This window comes from Bos grunniens, chromosome 11 (genome assembly GCF_055505025.1).
Source record: "Bos grunniens cultivar Pamir isolate PY7600 chromosome 11, Bosgru_T2T1.0, whole genome shotgun sequence".
Classification (NCBI taxonomy): domain Eukaryota; kingdom Metazoa; phylum Chordata; class Mammalia; order Artiodactyla; family Bovidae; genus Bos; species Bos grunniens.
In genome coordinates this window covers 25943588-25969349 of record NC_141175.1, presented here as the reverse complement: position 1 = coordinate 25969349, position 25762 = coordinate 25943588, and the positions used below count along the sequence as shown (strand labels likewise).

General features: G+C 46.9%; 1 protein-coding gene across 5 annotated transcripts in view; it reads left to right on the top strand.

The window, feature by feature from the left end:
* The first annotated feature begins 338 nt into the window (after positions 1 to 338).
* The window catches only part of CYRIA (CYFIP related Rac1 interactor A), a 102457-nt gene continuing 77033 nt past the window's right edge, over positions 339 to 25762 (top strand). For all 5 annotated transcript variants that reach the window (XM_086323567.1, XM_086323568.1, XM_086323564.1 and 2 more), the window contains exon 1: positions 339 to 403. The gene's annotated coding sequence lies outside the window, so the exon portion shown is untranslated. The remainder of the gene's footprint in view (positions 404 to 25762) is intronic.

The window sequence follows — 25762 nt, the reverse complement described above, 5'->3', positions numbered from 1 at the left end:
AAGTGCGGCTAGAGATTAATCAAAAGACCGGTCCCCCGTCCTTTTTCTTTTTAGAGAAATAGTTGGTATGGTGGAATTCCGTGTGTAGAAGTAGCAGGGGCAGATGCAGACTTCCCCTTGGAGGGCAAAGCCAGAGGCCAAGGCCGAAAAAAAGAGCAGGAATGACCGCGTGTGGAGGTGGTCAGCACTATGGGTCTGGGAAGGGAACCCGGCCGGATGACGGCGGGGGTGGGGCTCCCTGGGGGCCGGGGCGGGGCGGCCGCAGCGGGCGGGGCTGGGGGCGGGGCTGGGGCGGGGCTCGGGGCCGGCTCGCAGGCTGCGGCGGCCGCGGGAGAGGCGTCCACAGCGGCGGCGGCTGGGGCAGAGGCGGACGGGCGGCGGAGCAAGGCGGCGGCGACTCGGGGTGAGCGCGGTGCGGGCGCGGCGGGGTTCGCGGCCGGGGGCCTGCAGGGACGCGGACTCCGGAGGCGCTCGGAGAACCCTGCCATCCTTCCCCAGCTTCCGACGCAGCCTTCGGGGAAGGGCGGGCGGGAGGGCGAGCCGAGGACCCAGTTCTTTTACCACGTCTCCGGCGATCGCCGTCCAGATGTCCGGTTGGAGCCCTTTTGCCCTTCTGCGGAGCACAGCCTCGTGATTGTGCCCCGGATCATCTCTCTCGTCGCTCAACCGCTCAACACCTTTCCCCTTCAACCCCAGCGCCAGGTAGCTTGGGCTCCAAAGCCAATTCTTCCAGAAGACCCCCAACTCTGCTTCCCCGTTCCCACCACCAGAGACCCGGCTCCCCACCACTCCCTACCGCCCCCAGAGGCAGGGACGACCCCCGCACCCTGGGGCCTGCACACCTGGACGTTTGTGCTGCCACCTGCCAGGGAGATTATTTGCCAGCCAGACGGCCCGCAGCTGTGCGGGGACCCAGACCGCCTTGCCATCACCCTCCCCCTCCCCCGCTTAGAATCCCAGTCTGAAGAAAGGGACTTCACCGGATCCTTAGCTTTGGGAACAATTTGACCCACTTCCCAAAAGACTGGTCCCAAGCCAGCCAGGCTGTTTGGTGGCAACACCTGTCGTGCCTGCCAGCCGAAGGACTGAAGAGCCTCTGTTATACCGGGCCAGAGGGTCCCTGCGTCCTTCTCCAGGCTCCCCTGATTTTGTGACCAGCGTTCCCAGAGACTGGGGCCACGAGCTTTTGTCATTTGCCGACCCCACCCCGCGTTCTCCAGAATTCCCCTCCCCTGTAGGGTCCAGGACTGATGGGCAACAGTACTGGCCCTGGCCTCTCCTCCCTTGCCCCTGTTTCCCCCTCCGCTCCCCCCAGGGAACCCAGGGCAGAGTCCTGGAGCCTGTATGCAGGGCCTTTATCTCCCTACCAGCCCTTTGGCCCTCCTTCCCTTCCCTGTTAGAAACTTTCCCCTTCTCTCCAGTCACCATCACTCTGGTCGGGCCCAGGGCCATCTGCACAGCGCCGTGTCCCCAGGGCACTGAAAGCTGGGCTGGGACCGTGGGCTGGGACGTGTGCTGGGCCAGTGTAAGGAGGGTGGCTGACAGCCAGGTCAGGCTGGGCATCTGGGCCCGAGTGTTGGTGCGGGGGGTGGGGACGGGCAAGGTTTAGGGTGGGCCATTGGCTTTCCCTGAGCACTGAAGGAGGTCCAAGAGCTTGCTTTGCTGTAGAGAGAGAAGGCAGAACAGGGGCTGTTTTTCCTGCGTGCTTCTGACTGTCTTGTGTTGCTATGGTGACAGTTTTGCCTCTCTTCCTTCTTCTGACTCTTCTGGGAGCTGGTTTTTATTGGTCTGTTGTCCTGTCTTTTATGGCTCTAATTTCTCCTTTCTATTTGCTCTGAAATAAACAGTCGTAAACCTGGGCCCCAGGCCGGGGGACTGGCAAAATCTCACCTCCTCCTGGCCCCCAGGCTCCAGTGAGGGGAGGGTAGAGGAGAGAGGTAGAGACAGACCTGGCCACACCATCTCCTGCCCCCAGCTCTGGGATGGGGGCTGTGGCATCACAGCCTGGGGCTCACAGTGGATAGCACCAGGGCCCCAGTGCTAATAATAGACCCAGGTGTGATGCAGAAGCCCGGGATATTATTTCCTTTCATCTTCAAGGCAGTTCTGTGGTGTAGGGTCCGTCTCCACCTTGCAGATGCCAAGACTAAGCTCAGAGTGAGCTATTTCCCTCAGGTCACTCTGCTTTCAGCACATAGTGGGCACTGAGCTTTTGTTGAATGGATGGAAAAGTGATGGAGCTGGTGGGCAAACACCCAGCTCACTCCCTGGCCTCCCCACAGGCTTCCAGGTACTGGTCCCAGGAGAGGGAAAACAGAGTTCCCTAAACCTTCGTGCTGGGAGACTCGAGTGGGAAGGGTGTTCCCTAGTTTCTCTGGTAGACCCCTCCAGAGGCCCCTGCCAGAGAGCTACCTGTAAGGTCCTTTGTGTACCCTTGACTCTTCAGGTTGGGGGAGCTGAAGTTGGGAGGAGAGTCAAGCCACTTGGGACTTCCTGTTTTTACTTAGCACCCAGAAGCATTCGGTTTGCTTTTACTCTCAGAGCCGGGTGAGTCGGGGACACGGAGAGCTCAGGAGATCTTCCCAAGCCAACCCTGGGCGAGGAGTTCAGAGCTGTCCAGGCCATGGGTCACCAACTGTCAGCTGTCAGTGACACACTCCCAGAGAAGCTGTTCCCCCCTTTTATTTTTCCCTTCACCACACACTCTTTTCTTCCCCACCCTGCCCCCCCACCCTTTACTTTGCGGGTGTTCTTGGCCTGTTAGTAATGAGCTGGAAAAGCGTCATGGTGGCAGGAAAAAAACAGGGAGTCAGCAGCCCATTGTCAAATTCCAGTCCTGGGGCGGTCACTCATGTGGACCTCAGTTTTAACCTTTAAAATGGGGTTGATAGCATCTCTCCTCCTGGCCACAGTTGGCTTGTTTTTGTAGCTGGAATGCAGTAGCTTACAGGGAGTACATTTTTTTGCAAAATTGAAAGCCTGGGGAGCCCATCATGTCCTCTTCCTGTTGGGAGGTCTCCATGTTAAAGACACCCCCAAACCACTGCTCAGAGATGAAGAATTGATTTAAGAATAATTAATCTGTGAAAGCTTAGGATCAGAGGCATTCTCCAGTCTGCAGGTCCAGACTTGATGCTGGATCAGTCTGTTTCTTTAGTTATGCACCTTCTGTTAACTGAGCATATACTCTGTACCAAATATAGTTTGGGGAACTGGGGATTTTAAAAAGTGAACACTATTTCTGTTTTCAAAGAATGTAGTCTGAGGGTAAAGACAGATGTGAAAGGAGAGCCTTGCAATCCATAGGAGAGGTGGGTGATCAAGGAAACGGTAGGGTGATGGGGACCCAGAAATGGTGACTTGACTTGGCCCCCATGTTAGGGTGAATCATTCATCCTGTGCTTTGTGACTGAAACACAATTCTCTTACCTCTGCCCACGTGGCAAGCCCTCGGTCCAGCCCTCCCAGCCAGAGGGGATGGTTGCTGAGTCCCTTATTCAGCTCTGTGAGCAGTGTCAGGTTTGTGGCAGGGGCCAGTCCTGCCTTCCTTCCTGACTTTGGACTCATCCACTCACCGTAGCCTCTGGCTCCGAGTTCATCTTGGTCAAATCCTTTCTCCAAGGCTGCAGGAATTACCTGCCAAGGCAGCATGGTGACTGGAAAGAAAGTGGACTTTTGGAGTCACTCATAAATTCAAACTCTCCTACTGCTGTGTCCTAGGGGTGGGCTCCTGAAGAGCATCTGACCTCCCTGAGCCTTGGCTGTTGCACCTGTAAAATGGTAATAATGAGACTTGCCTTCTAGGAAGTGAATGATCTTATGCATTTATAGGGTCTGGCCTGGTGCCCACCTCACACTTGCTGTTATTTAGTTATATTGATTAGAAAGGAGTTCTCAGTTACTGGCCCTCTGGGTCCTTTTAGAGCCACGGTGGGGAGCTTTTTGATCTAATTCTGGCCTTCAGAGATTCATTATTGGGGAAAGTTAAAAATCGCCCACACTCCTGTTCTAAGCACTGCTGGTTAATCTTTGAGTTCTCTCTCACCAGATAAACTATGCTGAGCAACATGGTGTTTGATGTCCTCAAAAGGGAACAAATTTGAAACGGCAACAAACACCCTGGGTTTAAGAAACGTGTCACTATGAGAATACTTTGATGTAGTTCCACTGTTTCTTTTTGGTGTCAAGTTCCAAAAAAAAAAAAAAAAATCATTGCCATTGAGGAGATTACTGCATATGTTTTCTTCTACAAGTTTTATGATTTTAGGTCTTACATTCAGTCTATTTTTTGAGTTACTTTTTGTGTGCAGTGTAAGATAGTGGTCCAGTTTGGTTCTTTTACACGTGGCTGTCGTTTTCCCAACACGATTTATTGAAGAGACTGTCCTCTCTCCATTGTATACCCTGGCTCCTCTGTCAGACAACACTTTGAAATGAGTGCTTCACATTTTTATTCTGGGCCTGTTTAGTTTCCTTTTATTTTCTTAAGTTACACTACCTATGGAAATACATTTTCTCAAATCATCACTGCAACTCTGTGATATTAGTATTTTTTGTGCCCTTTGGACAGTGAAGGAAATTGGCAAAGGTCTCTGGTGCAGAGTCCAGCAACTAGTAAGTGGCAGGGCCAGAATTTAAAACTGGGTCCTACTTACTCTTCGTGCCAAGGTACACAGCACTGTCATCTCCTTGGCTGGTGTGTCAGTGACCTAAAATAATTGTGTTTGGAGCATGGGAGCAGATTTTAACAGGGGTGGGACCGGTCAGGACTGTAACTCAGACCCAGGCTCATAGTAAGTATTTAGAGACTTTATTGGGGTTTTGCTGTCATCACAGCATTATCAAGGTTTTTGGCAGTTGGCTGAGGTGTCATTCCTAGAAGTGGTGAAGAGGAGAGGAGTTTGGCATGTGCAAGTTCAGAGAAAATTTTGATGATGCTTGAAATAGCTTTCTTTGCCTAAGAGTGGGTTACCGGTTTGTCATTGACATAAATTGAACTGATTTTCGGACTGAACGAATGAATGGAAAGTATGACAGGCGCATCCCAGGGATAGGGGGACAGAAGCAAGAAGGTCAGAAAACCTGGTCAGCGGCCCAACAAATACAGGGGTGGTTGGGATTCAGTCTATTGGTATAACTCATGGCTGGGAGATGGAGGTAGGAAAGTGATTACAGAATGGCCCCCTCCTGGCATTTCTTTCCTGGGTGATTTAGAAATTGAATTTCTTTGGCCCAAGGACCCCATTGTTCTGAAAACGGTGCCATGTTTGCCGGCAACATGCTTCCTGGTCCAGCTTAACTCTGCTGACAGATCCGTTTCTATTTGCAATTATCTCAAGGCCTGAGTCTGGTGTCTGCTTGTTTAATGACTTCACTTTCTAATAAAAATTCTATGTGGCATAGATAATTAGATCTTTAAAATGAAACTGGGGAAATGGGATGCCCCCGAAGAGTTGAATTGCAGTTTTATGATGGATCAAGCGTAAAAAATGGGATCATTCACTCATTCACTTAGCAAATGTGTATGAGACTGGTTCTTGCCCGGTGCTCTGCTAGACAGAACACAAGGATCAGGATGGTTTTGCCGCTGCCCGCAGGTAGTGCTCACTCCAGGACAGGCAGGGGAGGAAACACACACCTGAGATGGAGCTTGGAGAATGTCATAAAGAAAAGCAGTGCAAGGGAGTGGGGAGTGGGGAAGTGTCATTGTTTCAACTCTTATTGCAACACAGTCCATTTTGCTCCCCATGGGTGTTGTCTGCAGTACACCTCTATCACACCTGACACTGCAGGGAGAAGAAGCCTGGAAGAGAAAAGTTAAAGCCTGGATGGTGAACGACTCAGCTCTATTCCTAGCTTCCTGCATTGGGGAGGAGGAGCGGTTTTCTGTAGGAGACCGCCCCCCGCCCCCGGCCCATAGCTACAGTTTCCGGCTTCCCAGGTGGCTCAGTGGTAAAGAACCCGCCTGCCAATGCAGAAGCCACAGGAGATGTGGGTTCGATCCCTGGGTCAGGAAGATCCCCTGGAGAAGGAAATGGCAAACCACTCCAGTATTCTTGCCTGGAGAATCCCATGGTCGGAGGAGCCTGGCAGACTCAGGCTGCAGTCCTTGGGGTCTCAGAGAGTCAGACGCGACAGAGTGATTGTGCAGGTGGGCACACAGCCATAGTTTCAATTACCCATTCTCAACCTCAGTCTGAAAATAGTAAATGGAAAATTCCAAAACTAAGCAATTCATAAATTTTATGTTGGGCACCATTCTGAGGAGTGTGATGAAATCTAGCACTTTCCGGCTCAGTCCTACCTGCAATGTGAATCATCCCTTTGTCCAACATATTCCTCCTATTAATCACTTAGTACCCATCTCAGTTATCGGATAGACTCTGGTGGTATCGCATTACTGTTGTTCAAGAAAGTCTTATTTTACTTAATAATGGAACTAATGTGCAAGAGTAGCGATGCTGGCAATTTGGATGGGCCAAAAAAGGAAATTGTAAAGTGTTTCCTTTCAGTGAAAAGGTGAAAATTCTCAACTTAATAAAGAAAGAAAAAAAAAATCTTTGCTGAGGTTGATAAGATCTAGAGTAAGAAATTCATGCTAGTTTTGCTGTCACACCTCAAACTGCAAAAGTCACAGCTACATGAAGAGTGTTTAGTTAAGATGGAAAAGGCATTGAATCTGTACAATAAGGTACTTTCATCAGAGAGAGGCCACATTTCTATAACTTTTATTACATCAGATTGTTATAATGGATCTGCTTTTTTATTAGTCATTGGTGTTCATCCCTGACTGTGACCAATTTATAAACTTTATCACTGGCACATGTGTATCGGAAAAATCATGGTATATATAGCGTTCAGTACTATTTGTGGTTTCCACTGGCAGGCTTGGAACAGATGGATCCCCTGAGGATAAAGGAGACTCTCCACTGTACTTTCTGTTGGTAAAACAAGAAGGCTTATTTGGTGACTTAGAAGGGAGCTTCCACATCTAGCCGATGATTTGAGCTTCTGTCCCAAAGTGATAGGTGAAAAAGCAAAGCCTGGCAGCCTTAGTCAGCAAGGTTTCAAAAACAGAGCTGGAGTGGAAAGAACCCTGGGTGTTTTCAAAGAACACAGAAATCTTGCTCTCCTTCGTAGAAAGGGGGCCAAGTCTGATTGAACATCCTGATACATAGTTGAAGGTCAAGGCTGATGACAAAAGGGAGACACAGAAGGGCCCCAGGAGGTCAGTAGAGGTGGGGAGGACCCTTACCAGCTCACTTCCACGTTCCAGAGTGTCCACCAACTGGAACGTGGAGGGTTGACCTCCACATTGTGACCACATTGAATGTGGTCTGTCCTCCATATTCCAGTCAGTAGAGGATGCTTTGGTTCCTGCAGAATGCTCTCTGTTTTAAGTTGATAACCATTTTAAAATCATTTAGTCTGATGATTTCTGGATTTTGGAATGCATTAAAATGCATAATCGCTGTGGGACCTCAGAAGCAGTGACAAGCACACAACTGCCTCAACACCATCAAACTCTCTCATCCCCAGTGTCATCCAAACTCAGGATCTTCCAGTTGCAGTGATGAGGCCAAATCCCCTGCTTCTGGAGTAAAGAAGCAGAGAAGACCCACTCAGAGCTGCCTGGGCTTTGGCAAGTTATTCCATCTTTCTTGAGTCTCGTGTTTCCCCAGTAAAACACAGGCAGCAGCAGTACCTTCTGAATAATGAGCATTTAATATCCATTTTTTTAGAGGACTTCCCTGGTGGCTCAAATGGTAAGAATCTGCCTGCAATGCAAGAGACCTGAGTTCAATCTCTGAATTGGGAAGATCTCCTGGAGAAGGGAATGGCAACCCACTCCAGTATTCTTGCCTGGAGAAGCCCATGGACAGAAGATCCTGGTGGGCTGTGGTCCATGGGATCACAAAGAGCGACGGTCCATGGGGTCGCATGACTGAATGACTGACACTTCCACAAAGAGCTTTAGAAGCAGATATACCCATTCTATGGATGGGAAAACTGAGGTCCACAGGTGTTAGGAAACTTGCATAATGTCACATCATTCATTAGGAAGATTGCATAGCTGGTACCTGAAACCGTGTCTGTGTGCTTTCAAAGTGTGGTCTGTCTTTACCTTCTACCCTAGAAATGAGATGATGCCAACACTTTGAGGTCCAGAGAGGTGAGATGGGCACATGGACATTACCTGGGAGCATCCCAGGGCTGCAGCATGAGTGCGTCTGAAGTCCACAGACCTGGGTGGAATCCTCCTTTTCCCTTGGGCCGATCCCTTAAGCTTATTGAGTTTTCCAAGTTTTGAACTGAAGTTAATAATATTTGTGGCCCAGAAATATTGCAAAGAATACAGGCATACCTTGTTTTACTACACTTTCCAGATATTGCTTTTTTTTTTGACAGATTGAAAGTTTGTGGCAACTCTCAGTTAATCAAGTCTGTGCTGTTTTTCCAGCAGCATTTGCTCACTTCCTGTGTCCCTGTTACATCTTGGCAATTATGGCAATATTTCAAGCTTTTTCATTATTATTGAATTTGTTCTGGTCCCCTGTAATCAGTGATCTTTGATGTGACTGCTTCGACTGGCTGAAAGCTCAGATGATGGTTAGCGTTTTTTAGCAATAAAATTTAAATTTTGTCACTAAGATATGTATATTTTTTAGATATAGTACTTTTGCACACTTAATAGTCTACAGTTTAGTGTAAACATAACATTTATATGCACTGGGAACTCAAAAATTTCAGGTGACTCACTTTCTGAGGTGGTCTGAAACCAAACCCACAGTATCTCTGAAGTGTGCCAGAAATAAACATGTCAGTCTTCATTTTGCCTGATCTTTTGAGAAAAGTGTGTTTGAAAAGTTCATCTACCTCCTTGGCTCCTCTTGTTGTTTTTGGTTGGAAACAGGAGGGAACTTCTTTCTCTAAAAGATGCGTTCCTGAATTGCCTTGGCAAAGCCACCCAAGTCCACTCTCCTGGACCTATGTTTCTAGCTCCTAAGCCTTTGTTTTATACTTTAAATGAACCTGACCATGTTCCTTACTGGAGTGTGACAAGGATAAGACTTCCAGTTGACATCCAGCATTACGCCCACTGTATGATCAGGCTTGCATCCTGTCCTTCCTTGATTTTGTAAATGCATATGTATTTTTTCCTTAAAGTGTTGAGGCTTCAAATCTATGCCCTAGAGCACCTTCAGAAGTAATCAATGGAGCTGTAAGCTGTTTTCTTACATTCCCTTATTTGCAAGTCGAAAATCCAAAATGCTCTGAAAATGCAAAGTTTTTATTTTTTTTTCATAACTCATGTGGGTGCAAAAGCTGGCTTGATGGTACATGAGACTATTTTTAGTTTGCATTTATCCCACTTGGGATGAATACGTTTTTCATCAGAAGAATGAATGCTCCAGACCCTGCTGGGGGTTCGTGTAACATGGTATCTGTACTCTATTACCTTTCTAAAATATGAAAAATTCTGAATTTGGCAGCACATCTGAGCAAAGTGTTTCAAAGAAGCGTTTATGAATCTCTCTTTCTGAAAGCCCGGAGGAACTCACAGGACCCTTGGTGTTGGGGAGACACCAGAGGGGTCCTCCAACGTCTGCCTGATTCCAGATGCTGTGGTGACATGGTTTGTCGTGTGCTCATCAAAAGCCTTTGTGGCCAGTTTTCTATTTCCTCAATTTAAATAAGAGGATATAAATTAAATGACCAGGCCTGGCACAAAAACAAAACAAAATAAAAAAACAATAACAAAACCTTTTAAAGCACGGGTTCCAAAGTTTCATGGGGACCAAGTATTTTTTTTTTAATTCCATAGAACTAAAATTAAGCTGGGAATTTTTGGTCTAGAGTGGCTTATAATTATTTTGTCATCGGCCTTGGGGGGAAGGTACGAGGGAGTTTTTCAATCCTACTCATCCTTTTAGCCTTGTGAGGAGGAAGCAGGCCTTGGAGAGTGAGCAGGAGGAAGTCAAAAGGCCTGAGTAGGCGTGAGAAGGTCTCCATTCTTATCTTGGTTTCGCTCTTGATTTGTTGAGGGATTTGGGCTCCTTGCCTCCCTTCTCTGGGCCCTCGAAACTCCATTTCAAAGTCAACTAATTCTTTCTTTCTAAGAGTCTAGGAGTTGAAGCTGGGGCCCTCAAAGAGAGTAAAAAGCGTTGATCTGCCTCCTTGACTTCATCCTCCCAGCTTCCATCTGGCTCAAGGTGGACTGGAGGAGGCGAAAGGCTCTGCTTTGGTTTCCTCTGGGCCCGTCCTCTCCGCTTCTCTCACAACACGATCCTTTGATACTGTGGCCTGGCTTGTGTGGGACTCACCTTGACCCCTGCACCTCCCTTGCTGCCTAGGGAGGGCTCGCAGGATGTTTAACCCAGCCGTGCAGGTGACACTGCCCTGCTGGTGATGGTCAGCACCAGGGCTTGCTCTGCATCACTGGGCTACGGTCAAGGCCATGCCGGGCACGAGTGAGGGGGTGTAAGAAAGGAGGGAGGGAGTTCCCTGTTGCAGAGCACAGGACCAGTGCAAGATCTGCCCAGGGAGACGGAGATGGAGTAGGTCCCTGCCATGGCCTGTGTGGGCAAGGGGTTGAAATGTAAAACATTTAGGTAAAGAATGCTGGGGACCCGTCTAATTCCGGTCCTTCTCTCCTTTCTCCCTTTGTTTCCTCCTTCCTACCTTCTCTTCCTTCTTTCTCACTTTCTTTCTCTTTGGAGTTTACACTTAAAGTATCATCATTCTGACTTTTGCCAGGTTGAAAGTTTCCTCCAGAGTCTGACATGGTTTAAAAACTTGGTGTTTCTGTCTCTCAGAGGCCCCACCCTGTTCAGCCAGGAGATACTCACTTGGAAGTAACTCATATTAGGAACTGGGGCCTTGACCTTGCACAGGGGGCTTTCCCCAATGGAGAAGTGATCTTGACTTTGGGGATCCTGAAGTCCTTCAGTTCACACGGACTGTGGGAGCCACTGGGCAGTTGTAAACATCATTGACACCAGGGCATACTGAGAGGAGGGCAGCCCTGGAGTGGCTGATCTTCATAAATTAACAAGGCCTGGGCTCCGGTGGGTGAGCGTGTATGAGTGTGAGTGTATGCCTGGTATGTGGGTGTGTGAGGGTGCATGGTGTGTCATTGTGTGCATGGTATGTGCTATGTATGTGAGTGTGTGTAGATGTGTGTGTGTCAGTGTGAACACGTGTGAGTGCATGGATTTGGAGGTCCTTTCAGATCCCGGGAGATGCTGCCAAGACTTGGGTCTAGCTCCTTTGGACAAGGCTCCCCCTCAGTCTGACTCCTGGCCTTTGTGTAGCTCACAAATGGAACTGACCTCCCAGAGGGTCCCTGGGGCTGAGGGACCCCTGATATTTCAGGGACTAATGACCACTGACAAAAGCAATTCAGAGCTTAACTGGCAGGAAGCAACTAAATTATGTTTTCTTAGGGAGAAATATCTAATCTTTCAGCTTTGGAAACCCAGACCGCTGTCAAAGCTGATTTTATACATGTTTGGAAAGATGCACATTATTTGAGGATGCGACTTTAAAAATAAGAGAAAGGCCTAATACAGGTTTTGAAAATGAAGGACTAGAGAAAATAGAAAGCAATACATCCAGTGTTATTTAGCAATCGGTTGGGGGAAGGTAGGAAAAGATTGTGAAAGCAAAAAGCAAGAGAAGCAGAAAGAGAAACCGAAGAGAAACTGAGCTGCCTTTGCCCTGTGATAGGCGGTGGGCCCGTCTCCTGGTCCAGATTCTTCTGGGCCAAACCCAGGCAGAGCTGAGAGAGTCAGGAGGCTAGAGGCGAAGGTGGGGGAGGAACACGGGGAGAAATGGGTAGAGAATCCTTGCAGAGTTTGCTTCTAAACTTCCGAGGATCAGGAAGACATCTGGGGTGATGGAGAGTGCCCTGTCCAGGGAGTCCCCTAGGGGCCAAGGTCTCCCACTGACCCAGCTGCTGCTACTGCTGCTAAGTCGCTTCAGTAGTGTCCGACTCTGTGCGACCCCATAGACGGCAGCCCAACAGGCTCCCCCATCCCTGGGATTCTCCAGGCAAGAACACTGGAGTGGGTTGCCATTTCCTTCTCCAATGCGTGAAAGTGAAAAGTGAAAGTGAAGTCACTCAGTCGTGTCCAACTCTTCGTGACCCCATGGACTGCAGCCTACCAGGCTCCTCTGCCCATGGAATTTTCCAGGCAAGAGTACTGGAGTGGGGGTACCATTGCCTTCTCCGACTGACCCAGCTAACCTTCTGTAACCATCTGTCTCTCGCTGTCCCTCTGTTCCTCAGCCTGCAGCTGCTGAGAACGTTCTTCTCCATGGGTGCAAATTGCAGACTTGCTCCCATGGGACTGGGGGCGAGAGTGTCGGCATCTGTGGGTGGGAATGAGATGCTCTATGCATCTCCTCCATCTTCCCTCCCTTTGAACCACCTGTCTGAAGGCACTTTTCCCCCTGTCCACTCTGTAACCCGCTAGTAAGGCTGTGGGCTGTGCAAATATATCTGTTCCACCTCAAATTCAGGAAATGATTTGAATACCTCATATCAGCTAAAATAGCAGCAGTGAGCTTGCTATTTCATCGTATATATGCATGAGTTATTTTTTCTACATAGTTATTTACAGGTTACCCTATACCGACATGGCCCTAATGTTTCAAAGTCTACCACATTTTAAATTATATTTGTAACAGTGAGTTGTGATCTTTAGCATGCCTTTAATACCCATCAGTTCTATTTTGCTAGACTATCTGTATACATTCCTCACCCTACAGACAACCTTGCAAGGTAGATATATTTCTGTCTCTTTTACAGATAAAGACTGAAACTAAGACAGTTTTATAAACTTGCTTTAAGACATAGGATTGAAAGTGGGGCACCAGGATTTGGATTCAAGACTGTCTGGCTCTCAGAGTCCTACTCTTTCCCACACCACATACTTCATACTGCTTCCAGGCCACAATTTTATTTTTTTCTTAGGAAAATCAAATCTTTTTTTTTTTCCTGACATGGTTCTACTTAAGCCTCAGAAAATGCAATCATAGCTGGAGTTCTTCGTCTCTTTTCAGTGGAGTCCCATGCTGCCCCCTACCTTAGTGTAAACTTTGCAAATAATGTATTTCCATATAACAAACTTTTGCCATGCATGTGTCAAGTTCTAGAAACTTGCCTGTGTCATTTATTGGGAGAAGATGTTGTGACTTTATTTTACAGAGGTCAAAACTAAGTCTCAGAGAGATGCAGTTATTTATTTTATTATTTATTTTGTGGCTTGCTTTGTGAGTTAACATTTTGGAGTATGGCTTTGTAGGGGGCTTGGGATTTTTCCTTTGGCTGAGGACCGAAGTACCCCATGTTGAATCATGAAATGGAGCCCCAACTGACCCACCCATCTCTCAGCCTTGTTGTCTCTGTCTGCTGCGGTCAGAACCCAGTCTGGTGGTTGTGAAGAAAGACCTGGTTCCTCTTGTCTTTCCCCATCTTGCATCAGCCTGCACCATCCTTGCCCATTTGAGCTGGCCCCAACTCCTGTTCTAGTTTCATGGCTCATCACTGACTTGCCAATATTATGCATTAGCTTCATATTATGGAAGGGATCATGGTGATGTGTTTATCCAAGATTGCACATGAGTTACATATGCTCTTTCCTTTCCTGAACAGATCCTCAAAGATTCACTTCCAGTTTTACATTTACCTAAAATTCATCCACCCATCCATCATCCATCCACTTATTCAACAAAAACTTATTGAGTACCCACAGTGAGTCAGGTACTTCTTTAGGTCAGTGCCTGGAGAGTCAACAGTGAACCAAACAGCCAAACCCCCTGCTTCATGGAGTTTACAATCAATCGGGGAAAAATGGATCATAAATAATACAACCAAGTAAAACAGAGGATAATGTAGATGGTTGCAAGTTGATGAAGGAACATGAAGCAGAGAGAGGTGTACACAGTGAGGGGTCAGTGGGGAGAGTTTGAGGGAGAAGAGTTGCTATTTTAAGTTGGATGATCAAGGAACATCTCAGAGAGGGTGATGCTTCAGGGAAGACCTGCAGAGAATGAGAGGGTGAACCACACAGCTCACTTAGAGAAACATGTTCCAGGCAGAGAGTCAAAACCTCAGAACACGGGGCAAGTGCAGGACTTTAAAACCTGGAGTGGGTGATGCCGGCTTGGCGATGGAACAGCACAGAGGCCAGGGCTGTGGTTGAGTGGACAAGAGGCAAGTGGGCAGGTTGAGAGGTTGGGGAGACAGCCAAGGGCTGGCCAGCAACTTCAGAGCTTCTCCTTCCAACTGAGAAGCTTTGCTGTCTTTTTACAGCCTGCTTTCCCCACCCAGCCTGTGCATCCTGGAGGGAAGTCACTTAGCCCCAGGCCTGGGCTGGAAGGAGAGTGCAGCATTAATGATAACTGTGCGCATTTTTTTCTCTTTGTCTTTTTTTTTTTTCAGTTTTGATTTTTTTATTGGCATATAGTTGACATACAACGTTGTATTACTTCTGCTGTACAGCAAAGTGATTCAACCATACATATATATGCATTCTTTTTTATATATTCCTTTCCTTTTTCTAAAAGCCAAGAATGCTAATGAAAAGTTTATTTGCGATTCTCTGGATAACATGGGAATTTTGAATGCATGCCGCTTCTGAACTCCCAATTAGTGAGTTCCTTTTTGGACAACCATCAAAGAGTTGCCAGGGAAAGAAAGAAGGGGCAGGAAAAAGCTGGAAGTGGAAACTGTGGTGAGGAGAGTGTTAACTGGAGTCGAGAGGAAGAGCACTTCACCAGAAAGTCCCAGGATTAGTGGGGCTGCCCAGATCTCTGCTGGGGACCAGTGTTTACAGAGAGTGACCGCAGGCTGAGCAAGGAGCTCTTGAGAAAGCCTCAGAGTGAAACCCTCAGAGCGTGTCGGGAGTCCAGCCAGGACTTTCCACTCATCACTTTGCTGACTCAGAGGGACCTGGAAGGCCTTGTCTCTGGAGACCTTTCAGGAAAGAAAAGAGCATTCTCCCTGGTAGGGAGTTTCCCTTACAGAGCTCCACGCTGGTCTCTGAGGGGCCTGGGCTGTTTCTGAGGCAGAGAAAGAACACCTAGGAAATCAGCTAAAACAGGGGTGAGAAGAGGGCTGAGCAGAAGCCTTGGGTCTCCCATGGCATGTCAAGGTCAGGGACCTCCCCTCCGCTGGCAGCTCCTTCATGAGTGTGTGCGTGCTAAGTCACTTCAGTTGTGTCCAACTCTCAGCGACCCTATGGACTGTAGCCCACCAGGCTCCTCTGTCCATGAGATTCTCCAGGCAAGAATACTGGAGTGGGTGGTCATGCCCCCCTCCAGAGGATCTTCCTGACACAAGGATTGAACCCGCATCTCTTAGATCTCCTGCGTTGGCAGGTGGGGTCTTTACCACTAGCACCACCTGGGAAGCCCTCCCACTTTCATATCTGCTCCTAATTCGAATCTTGCATCTTCAGGATCCTTGTAGGACAAAGCTGTCCCAACTCAGAGCAGTTGGTCCAAGTCACTCACTAGGGTTGGATTCTTGGGGGGGTAGGGTTGCAATTCGTGGATATTGAGGCTAGAGGATGTTCTGAAATCACTTGGAAGCTGTTATGGCCTTTCAACAAGGCAGTGATGAAAGAGGGTTTCCAGCCAGATGTGTGTGTGTGTCCAGGTGTGTATGACATAGTTGGAAATGACTGTTCATTCACGAGGGATGCTGGGGGGAGTGATTTTTTCCTCACTGGTGTGTCAGAGGATGGGTTGGTTTAAAAATTTAAAAAAAGAAAAAGCAAAGATTTTTCTTGTTATTTGGATGTCTTATTGTTATTCAGCAACTCTTTTTGGACATTGGGCTATGCTCAGGCATCAAACCAGGTGCTCACGTAGACACAGCATATCAACACATTCCTTATGCGCCTTGCTAGAGAAGCCATACTTCAAAACACAGGGGATAAGACCCTTTGCATGACCTGGCTTCAAATGCATGTTGCAGAGGTATAAAGGTGGGGAAATAAAAAGTCACTGTATCTGATAGTAAAGGGCTGGGGGTTTACTTCTGTACCTGCTAGTGATCTGTGTAAAGTGAGTGACAGCCTTTCAGAGCCTTCATCTCCTCACCCATTGGTGGACTTGATCTTCAGCTTTCCCTCCCAGGGATATTAGGAACATAACAAGCTTTGCCAACAAATGAAAAGGTCTGTACAAATTGCAAGGAGTTACTCACAGGGCTGTGAGAGACCTCTGTTAGTAATGAGGGACCTGGTGAGAGGTTTGGATCACATCTAATATTCATTCACAACTTAATTTTTGTAAACTTTGCTGCTCCTGCCATGTCTCTAACTGCCTGTTTGGGCTTTCTTCCAGCTTTCAGAACTGCTTTTCCTGACGTTTTATTAGCGTCTGGTTTTTGCAATTCAGTGCAATACTTTAGAAGTGTACACATGTATGTATTTACCTAAACACCGTGGGGCCGATTGTTTTTTGACCAACATTATAAAAATGGAAGAAAAGGGTCAGGATTGATGCTCAGAATATGAAAGGACTTGGGTTTTGTATGAAAACAGCACCGGTGGATAAGTAGGGCGTGGGAGGTGTCAGAAGTCAACCTTGCTCTGGTCAGGGTAAGAAACCAAAAGTGTGAATTATTATCTTGTAAAAGCATGTAGGATGCCAGCTCTGTCAGATCCCCCCAAAAATAGCTGTTTAAAATGGAGCTTTCTGGTGAAAAGATCAGTTGCTGCAGAATCTAGAATGCTTTCCTTATATGTCAGAGAGCTGGGACAGAGCATTGAGCCAGCCTGAAATGTGTCTAAATAAATGATTAAGGTGACTCACTCATTCCCCATTGAAAAGAGCTTTGTGAAAAAGGGAAAGTAAGAGGGAAAGAAGAGAATAAAGCAGAGGCAAAGAACAATAGGATTTTAATTTTGAACAATAGGAAAAAGAAAATTGAATTAGTCACTCGTGTCAGATCCTGTGAGCCTCTGTTCTGAATGACTACCACCCTGTGAAGGTTTTAAGGTCAGGGTCTCCTGATGTTGAATTTCCTGGTGAAATAACACACCATTCCTGGGGCTGGTCCAGGGTCTGTGATGGGCATTCTGGGGATATTTGTCATGTAAGCCACTGCAGGGCTACACTGTCCAGTCCAGGAAGCCTTCCCTTAGCCAGAGAACAGTCTCTCAGCCGTGGGCAGAAGGTCTGAGGCTTGCCAGTTTAGTTCAATAAAGATGGAAGCCTTGTCACTCGGTTCTGCATGTCTTTTATTTATGTATCATGTTCTTTGACTACATCATCCCTGATACCAGGACCTGACCCAGAGACCAGTCAGATCTTTATGACTGGCTAGTGTTTGAATTGATCTGCAGTTTGCAAAAGAGATTTTTACACGAAAGGTGAGCCAATCTTGTTTTTAATCATATGCAGCAGTGATAAAACATATAGTTTTGTTCCCATGACTTACATCTCTGCTGTTTAATTCTGGGCCATCACTTAATCACTCTTAAGTCTTTGGGACCTCAGTCATAGAATGGACCTGATTCCTTCTTTGCTGACCTCAACATAATACCTATGAATATGAAATGACTTACTATGCCATCAGGTGGTGTATTAGTCAGTTTTGCTGCAGTAAGAAATAACCCCCAAGTTTCAGTGGCTGGTAGCAACAAGCCTTTCACTTACATCATGCATCAGGGGGCTGCTGTTTGGCTTTCATGGTGCTGACCCACAGTTCTCATTCTGAGACAGAGTCTAACTGGGCAGTTGCTTCTTGGAAAGTGTCCTCCTCTTGACAGGGAAGAGAGTGAGCAAGGTGGCAGAGACCTGATGCTTCTTGAAGCTTCTGCTCCTCACATCCTTTTCCTAAAAAGGGCAAATGGCCATGTCCTGTATCGATTGTGTCCCACTGCCATGGGAGGGAAGGTGGTGTTAATACATGAAGCCATATGGCAACCAGAAAGGGTGTATATTCTTTCTACAACCCCAGACACTGTAAACCTATTAAACCAGATGTGAATGTTATGTTCTTAGTAAAATAATAATTGATGTCCTAGTAGGAACCGAGCTCATATCGGGTGTTGATATTTACGTCAACTGGTCTAGACTGTGCCAGGACATTCAAATGTAGTCTCTCCAGGAGAAGAAATTTGAGGTCATTTACTCCCATCTGCTAGGGGTAAAGCCTAGCAGTGTGCCTGGCAAATAGTAAGTACTGGATACAGACTAGCTGCTCTGAATAATTCGACAGAGTCACAGCTACTCCAGTACTCTGGAGCCAAAGAATCAAGTAGGATTAAGGTTTCCAGCCCATTTAAGATGAGAACATTTGGCAACGCATGAATTTTAACTCTATGCTAGATCAACAGGTTTATCAGTTTAGTTCTTCACTTCAAATATAATCACATTTCTGAAGCCTTGTTGTCCCTTACACTGGAACTCATATCATGACATCAAAGAAGGTTCAGAGTGCAGACATAACCCAAGATCCCCAGCATTGTTCACGATCAGTGTCCTTGTGAGCGACAGTAATAACCACAGTTTTGACTGTTGTCATGTCTCTCTTTGGGGCTTTCCAAAACACTATTATTCTTCATATCTTGTTTAAAGAAATAAAAACCAAGGCCCAAGGATGTGAGGGCGGGCCCAAAGATGTGAGGGCGGGCCCAAAGGCCAAGCAGGAGATGTGGACACCAATCCTCCCCTCCCCAGCTGTGTGACCTTGGGCTAATGACTTGGCCTCTCTGTGCCTCATCGTTCACATCTGCAAGATACATGTGTTAATCCCTGCGTCTTCCTCCTGGGGGTGCTGTGATGATTTAGTGGGGCTGTGCTTGGCACAGAGCCAGTGCTCAGCACACTCGATGGATTTTAGGTTTTGGCCCCGGGCACAGGAGAGAGAGTGGTAGGCAGAGTAGCACAGCGGTCTGGTCTTCCCTGTGACTGGTCTAGTGATGAGGCGTTTGATTGAGGCTGGGGTGTGGGACTCTGTGAACTGTAGAGGAAGGAAGGGATGAGGCCATGCTCCTGTACAAACAGCCCCCTGATGTGGTGCAGAGACTGGAAGATTCCTCAAGGTCCTCGCGTGGGCTAAACCTGAGCCTAAGGGGTCTTGGGGCCCGCTGGGCTTCCCATTTGGGCAGGACTTCTAGTCACTTCCGGTTGGGGGCCTCCAACTGGCACTGCCCCATAGCACAAGGGACGGTCACAAGGATGCTTGTTCTGGGCCCCTGATCGTGTCTTGCTGACAGCCCAGGTCAGGCAGTGTCCGACCAGCTTGTCCAAGGCATGAGGCCTCTACATGTGAAGTGGAGCTCAAGAAGCACGCTCAGAGCCAACCTCAGGCAGGAAGGCTCAGGAGACCCCCGGGGGCCGGTTCAAAGGCAGGTGAGTGCCCTGCAACCCTCTGGGGGTCCTTGTAAATAAACATCACCCTCTATTTCCCCGTCAGACCTTAAGTAGACAACTTCTAAGAGGCCAGTGTAAATTGCATTTTTAACCTGCAAATTATGAAACATTGTTTTGCTTTTTATTCTGTAATTGAGGGTTACCTTTTCTCTAACACCTTTAATTTAAATAATTTCATCCTGAGCGTCCAGGAATTTCAAAATCCACTTTAGCATCTAAGCCTTTTGTCACCAGCACTAACAGGTTTTTGCAAGACACAGCAGCTCATTTAGAATGCTGTGTTTTATTAATAGCTGGGAAAATACAGGCCTTATTTACATCTTTATCACTTTCCGATCTGTTGACTAGTAGGGGAAGACATTCTGTATGTGGCTCTGATGTAGCATTCAAGTTCAAGGACACAGATTTTCAGGAGGATTCCCACCTGCGTGGTCTTCCTTCCTCTTCCCAACAATCCTGGACATCACGCTTTATGATTTAAGCACATTTTATAGAATAGGAAACTAAGGCTCAGGGGCTCATAGGAACATTCGACCCAGGTTATGGTAGCTGCTAAATGGAGCAGCCATATGAGGCTTGAGCTCACTGGCCAGGGCTGTGCCCAGAACCCTAGCTCCCTGTGCATGGACCAGCTTCTCTGGATTTCTGAGACTCTGCTTTTAGACAGTTCAAGACCGCTCCATTTTCAGGGCTACACTCGACCTCTGCTTTATAGGTTGACCAAACAGGCAGGATTCTTTGAGATCATCTAGACCAGGGATTTCCAATGTTCGATGTCATAGCCACTTGGGAAACGGTAATGTGTGTACAGCACACAGAGGAAATGGTGTGCTTGTGGTGAAGCTGCTTGTGGTCATAAGAGAGTGGCCTGGCCACCCTGACCTCATCAGCTATCTTCCTAGACTAAGGACATCTTTGCCACACACGGTTGGGTCTGTTTTACAGATGGTAATACTGACACCTGGGGAGGGAAACACTAGAGCTACCTGGTGGCACTTGCGATTACATTCCATGGCTTGCCTTAACATTTTAGTCACTCCAAATCTCTGAATTATTCATCAGCCATTTGTTACAAATTGTCAGGGACAGCTGACTTGACTGTGTGTATATGTATATTCACATGATCTCTTCCCAATTGGGTTATACATTATCTAGGGACAAGGTCTTGGTCTTGTTCCCTTTCTTTTCTTACTGCCCCCCCACAAAAAAAAGATGCTAAGCATAATGACTTGGACTTTTCTATGTATTAAAGTGTAAATAAACTACCATCCGTCCTTTTCCTTTAAAATAAACTGTGGCATCCTCCTACGTCAAGTATCTCTTCTTCCGGAACACATTCCCAAATGCCCCTGGCTGTAAATAATCTCTGCCTTGTCTCACCCTCCAGCACATTTTCTTGGTGACATCTTGAGCTTTTACTGGTTTTTATCTTATGTTAGAATCGTCGGTGAATGTATTCCATCTCCTTTTCCAGTAATACGACCACTTTGAAATCAGTTTCTGTTACGTGTGGTTCACATAACAGAGTGGCATTTACTTAACAGGCATTCAATTCAGATTCAGTGTTTTCGCAAGCCTCTATTAGATGCTGCACCAGGGCTGTAATATGGGAGCTCACTTAAATTTTAGCAGCCATGTGAGATGGGTGGCGTATATTAGCTTCATTTTATACTGTAAGGAGACTGAGACTGCAAGAGAGGAAGTGCCTATTTAAGGCTGTTTAAGTTGAAGTCAGGACCCTGCACTCCAAATTCCACACCCTTAGCTCCTCGTCCTTGCTCACAATGAATGTTTGCTGAGTAGAAATACAAGCCAAGAAGACGGGACTTCATTAGTTTAGAGGCTGATAAAGGCCCGGCATAAGGCTTGTGTGATTTTTGTTAGTGGCCGGAAGAGTACCCTCGTGTTGGGGAAAAAATGAAAAGAATGTTGGTTCTTATGAATGTTTTCTGCTTGCCTGCCAGTTGTCCCCAGAACATCTGCAAGTTCAGATGAAATATGACTTTCAGATGAAAGAATGTTCTAACTGACCCAAGTCTTTCTTCCCTGCAATGAAAACAATGGGAATTTATACCTTTTTGTTTTGCTGTTAACCAGATTCCTTGAGAATCAGTTTCCTTGATAGATGAGGTAAATCTAATCAGCTGCTGATCTCCAGGAGACTTAATGGTTGTGTCTTTGTGTGTGTGTGTGTGTGTGTGTGTGTGTGTATGTATGTTTATGTATGCAGCAGAGCTATGAAAATCCTGCTTTATTTTTCTGCTCTACTTTCCCCTTATTTCCCATGGCAATCACTGACCCCATTCCAAGTTAAAGACCACACCCCCAAAGGTAGCAGAAACCATGTACAGTGATGCTGGATTCATCTTCCATGTGATTATCTAAGTGTGGCCTCCAAGGAAGTCATTTCTCCAGCCCTGTTAATTCCTGACTCTAATCAGAGCCCCAAAGCCCCTAATCAAGCTTCTGAGTTTGGTGATGGCAAGTGCCTTCATGACCATCTGCGAAGAAAACATGCCAAGAGGAAGCTTCTGCCAGATGACAGTGGTTAAGCCACAGCACCTGCTGGACAGATGCATCTTGAATAGCAGGATAAGCCCCTTCTCCCTGGGGAACGTGGCAGAGAGTGCCCAGAGGAGAAATGATCATCCATGGCTAGAACTCAGTGAGGCTAGTTTTCCACGGGGTTACCAGTCCTCTTGTGGCCCCCTGGTATGATAATTCTCATTTTAGAGATGCATACACTGAGTCATCTCTGACTCAACCCTTCCACTACAAGGACTGACTGTAGAGTCTTTCTGGGTCCAGTCCTAACCTCCTTTTATGGCAGGGTGGACACCATGACCAAGAGGTTCACACCAACTCTACCTTGGATCAAATCCCAGCAACAGAGTAGAGATGCTGAGATGCTGGCAGGGGGTAACAAAGATGGATGTGCCCTGGTGCCCTTGCCTGCTTCCAGGTCTGCATGTAAATGAATTTGACTTCTAGGCACCAGATCTTTCCAGTGTAAGGTACTGGGTGGAAATGAAGGGTGATATATATTCTGCCTTGAAGACACGTCTCAAGGAGCGTTCTTTCTTAGAGTATATTCTTACATCAAGGAACTGGTCCTGGTGGGAGATGATCAGAAGGCAGTCATTCATTTCCTCATTCATTGAACAAGTCATTTAAAAACACTATGCCTGGGTGGGCCCCAAAGGTATGACAGGGAGCAGGGCTGACATGGGCTAGGTTCTGAACATGCACTTACAGGATGTCTAATTCTGGGTGAATATGGAGAGAACTGGGCTTCCCTGGTGGTTCAGAAGGTAAAGAACCTGCCTGCGGTACAGGAGATACAAGAGACCCGGGTTTGATCCCTGGATTCGGAAGATCCCCTGGAGAAGGAATGGCAACCCACTCCAGTATTCTTGCCTGGAGAAGTCCATGGATAGAAGAGCATGGCGGGCTACAGTCCATGGGGTTGCAAAGAGTTGAACACGACTGAGTGACTAAGCTCATAGCATAGCATGAATAGAACTAGGGATAAAGTCTTTGTAGGGAAAAAGGTGTGTACTGTAAATAAAATTGTACAAGGGATGTTTCTACACAATTATTTATCAACTTTTGTATATCTCGTTTCATTTTTATTGTATGTCTTTTTAAGAAAAGAAGCATGCTGTCCATTGATGTCCCTTGAAAACATCCTTGGCTGGTCTGGTTAAGCTGGAAACTGCTCAAGTCTGCTTCTTTCATGGTTTTGTATCATGCAGGCAGGCTTGCGACACTGTCAAATCCTAAGATGTTGGTGAAGGTTCTATCTCTAGGCCCTGGCTTTTTTGTTCCCCCTGCCTACAGATGCCTTTTGGCTGTGGCTGCCTTTCTCTGGGCTAAATGCTATTTATTGTTTAAGCTGCAGTTCAGAGATGACCAGCTAAAACCATTCATTCATGCATTTGATAAATATTAATTGAATGCCTACTTTGTGCCATGCAGAGTTCCATGTACTGGGCCTGTGAGACATTAGTGAGAAAAAGTAGATAATAAAGTTAGTATCACTCAGGCAAAAGTAATAAAATAATGTTTATTGCCTTCTAGCTTATTAGAAGGTCAAAAGAGCATGGGACAATGTGGAGTAAGGGGATACATTTGGATCTGTGCTGGATGTACTTTAAAGGTAAAGCCAAAAGAACTTCCTGGAAGGTTGGATGTGGGCTGTGAAATATAGAGGAGGCTAAGATGACTCAATGTTTTGTGCTAAGAAACTGGATGGATGGAAATGTCATTAGCTGAGATGAGAAAGACTGGATGAAGTAGGCTAGGGAGCAGGGAGAAGTGAGGAGTTCATTGTGGGGCCACATTAAGTTTGAATTCAGCATCCAGGTGTGGCGTTTGAGCAGACTGTGGTTAGTGCAAGCAAGGAAGAGGTCCAAGATGGAAATACCCATTTAAGATTTATCAAAATATAGACAACTTGAAAGCCGTGAAGCCGGGTGAGGTCACTAAAGGCATGAGTCCTGATAAGGAAGAGGAGGACTAAAGATGTGAGTCCTAGGGAATGCCAATGTCAAGAGTTCTAGAGAAAAAGAAAGGGAACCAACCAAGGAGACAGGGAGAGACAGAGATTAACTAGGAGGAAAAATAAGAGACTGTGATCTCCTAAGATTTTCTAGAAGGAATGATGACTCAATCATGCAGAATTGCTGATGGTCTAGTAAAGATGCAGGCTGAGAATTGACCATTGGATTTATCATCAAGGAGGTCATTAGCGTCATCCACCTCTGACCCCAGCCCACCCAGCTTACTTCCTCTGCATACCACATGGTCCTTTCATGATGCGCCTCTAGGCTGTACTCATTTGATCTCTTTAAATAGCTGTGCCTGCACAAAATAGCTGCATGTTTGCAGTCTTGAGACATCTTCACATGGATGATTCACTTACGTAACATAAATGAGCACCTACTGTGTGCAGGACTGATCGAGATAGAATAAAGCTGCTAAGTCAATCGCGTTGTCCTCTGCCCTCTTCTTCTAGCCTAAGGAGTACAACAAGACTTATACAGAATCTGTTATCACAAAAGAATGTGATTGATACAGTAAAATTATGGGAGCTCGGAGGACAGAGAGATTTTCCCTGGGGGTCAGTGTTGAAACCATGTGCATGTAGCTTTTGAGTTTGGTCTTAAAGGATGAATAGGATTTGGATTTCAGGAGATGGAGTGGAGAGAAGACTATTTTAGATAGAGGGAAATATAAGAGCAAGGGCATGCAGGTGGGACAGCTGGAAGGGTGACACTGAGCCTGACGGCAGGGTACAGGAAAGAAAGAAAAGAAGGTGAGGCTAGAATTTAGGCTGGGACCTGGTGAAGAGGACCTTAAAAATTAGAAGCTGGGCTTTTATTTTTTAGCCCATGGAGAAATCATTAAAGGTCTTTGAGCTGTGGAGTGGCGTAATCATAGCTCTGCTGCTTCAGGAAGAGTCATCTGGCTGCCTGTGCAAAACCATCCAGGAGAAAGATAATAAAGACCTAAATTAGGGCAGCTGCAGTGGGAGGAGGGGGAGGGGCCATGTGAGAATCCACAGAAGCGGAATCCCCAGGACCTGGCGTTGGAGAGTGTGGGCTGCCTGGATTGTAGCTGGGGCTCTGGGCCCTCCCTAAAGACCACATGCATGCGTGTGTGCTTGCTGAGTCGCTTCAGTCATGTCCCTGTAGACTGCAGTCCACCAGGTTCCTCTGTCCATGGGATTCTCCAGGCAAGAATACTGGAGTGGGTTGCCATGCCCTCCTCCAGGAGATCTTCCTGACCCTGGGATCGAACTTCTGTCTCTTATGTTCCCTGCATTAGCAGGCGATCCTTCACACTAGTGACGCCTAGGAAGCCCCCTTCTTCAAGTGCCAGGTGGCCTTGGTGGCTGCTCTTGCTTATCACCTCCACCCCCATCCTCTTCCAAACTGTGGGTGCTCAACCTTCACCTCTTTAATGAAATGAAGCTGGCTTATTTTTGGAACTCTGTGATGCCCATGGTCTCTGCATTTAAGAAACAAATTAACGCTGTGCCTTTTAGGACTCTCCACCTGCATGGTGCCCACTCAAAATAGGTAATTGTGGAGATGTGAGCAATGTGCGCTCTGGCAAGGGCTCCTCTAGGTCACCTCCAACCTCCAATCTCTGATCTGTTTCATCTGATCAGTTGCATACAGCGTTTTCAGCAATAGTTGAGCAAAAGGAGTTCTCAAAGCCTCAAGAGGGTAATCTGCAGTGCCACCCCCACCAGCAATGCCCTAGGAAATGCCAAGTGACCCAGATGGGGTCCAGGCAGCCTGCCTGATTATTCTTCCTCTGAAAATGCAGCCTCAAGAGCGTAGCCTTTGTACCAGAG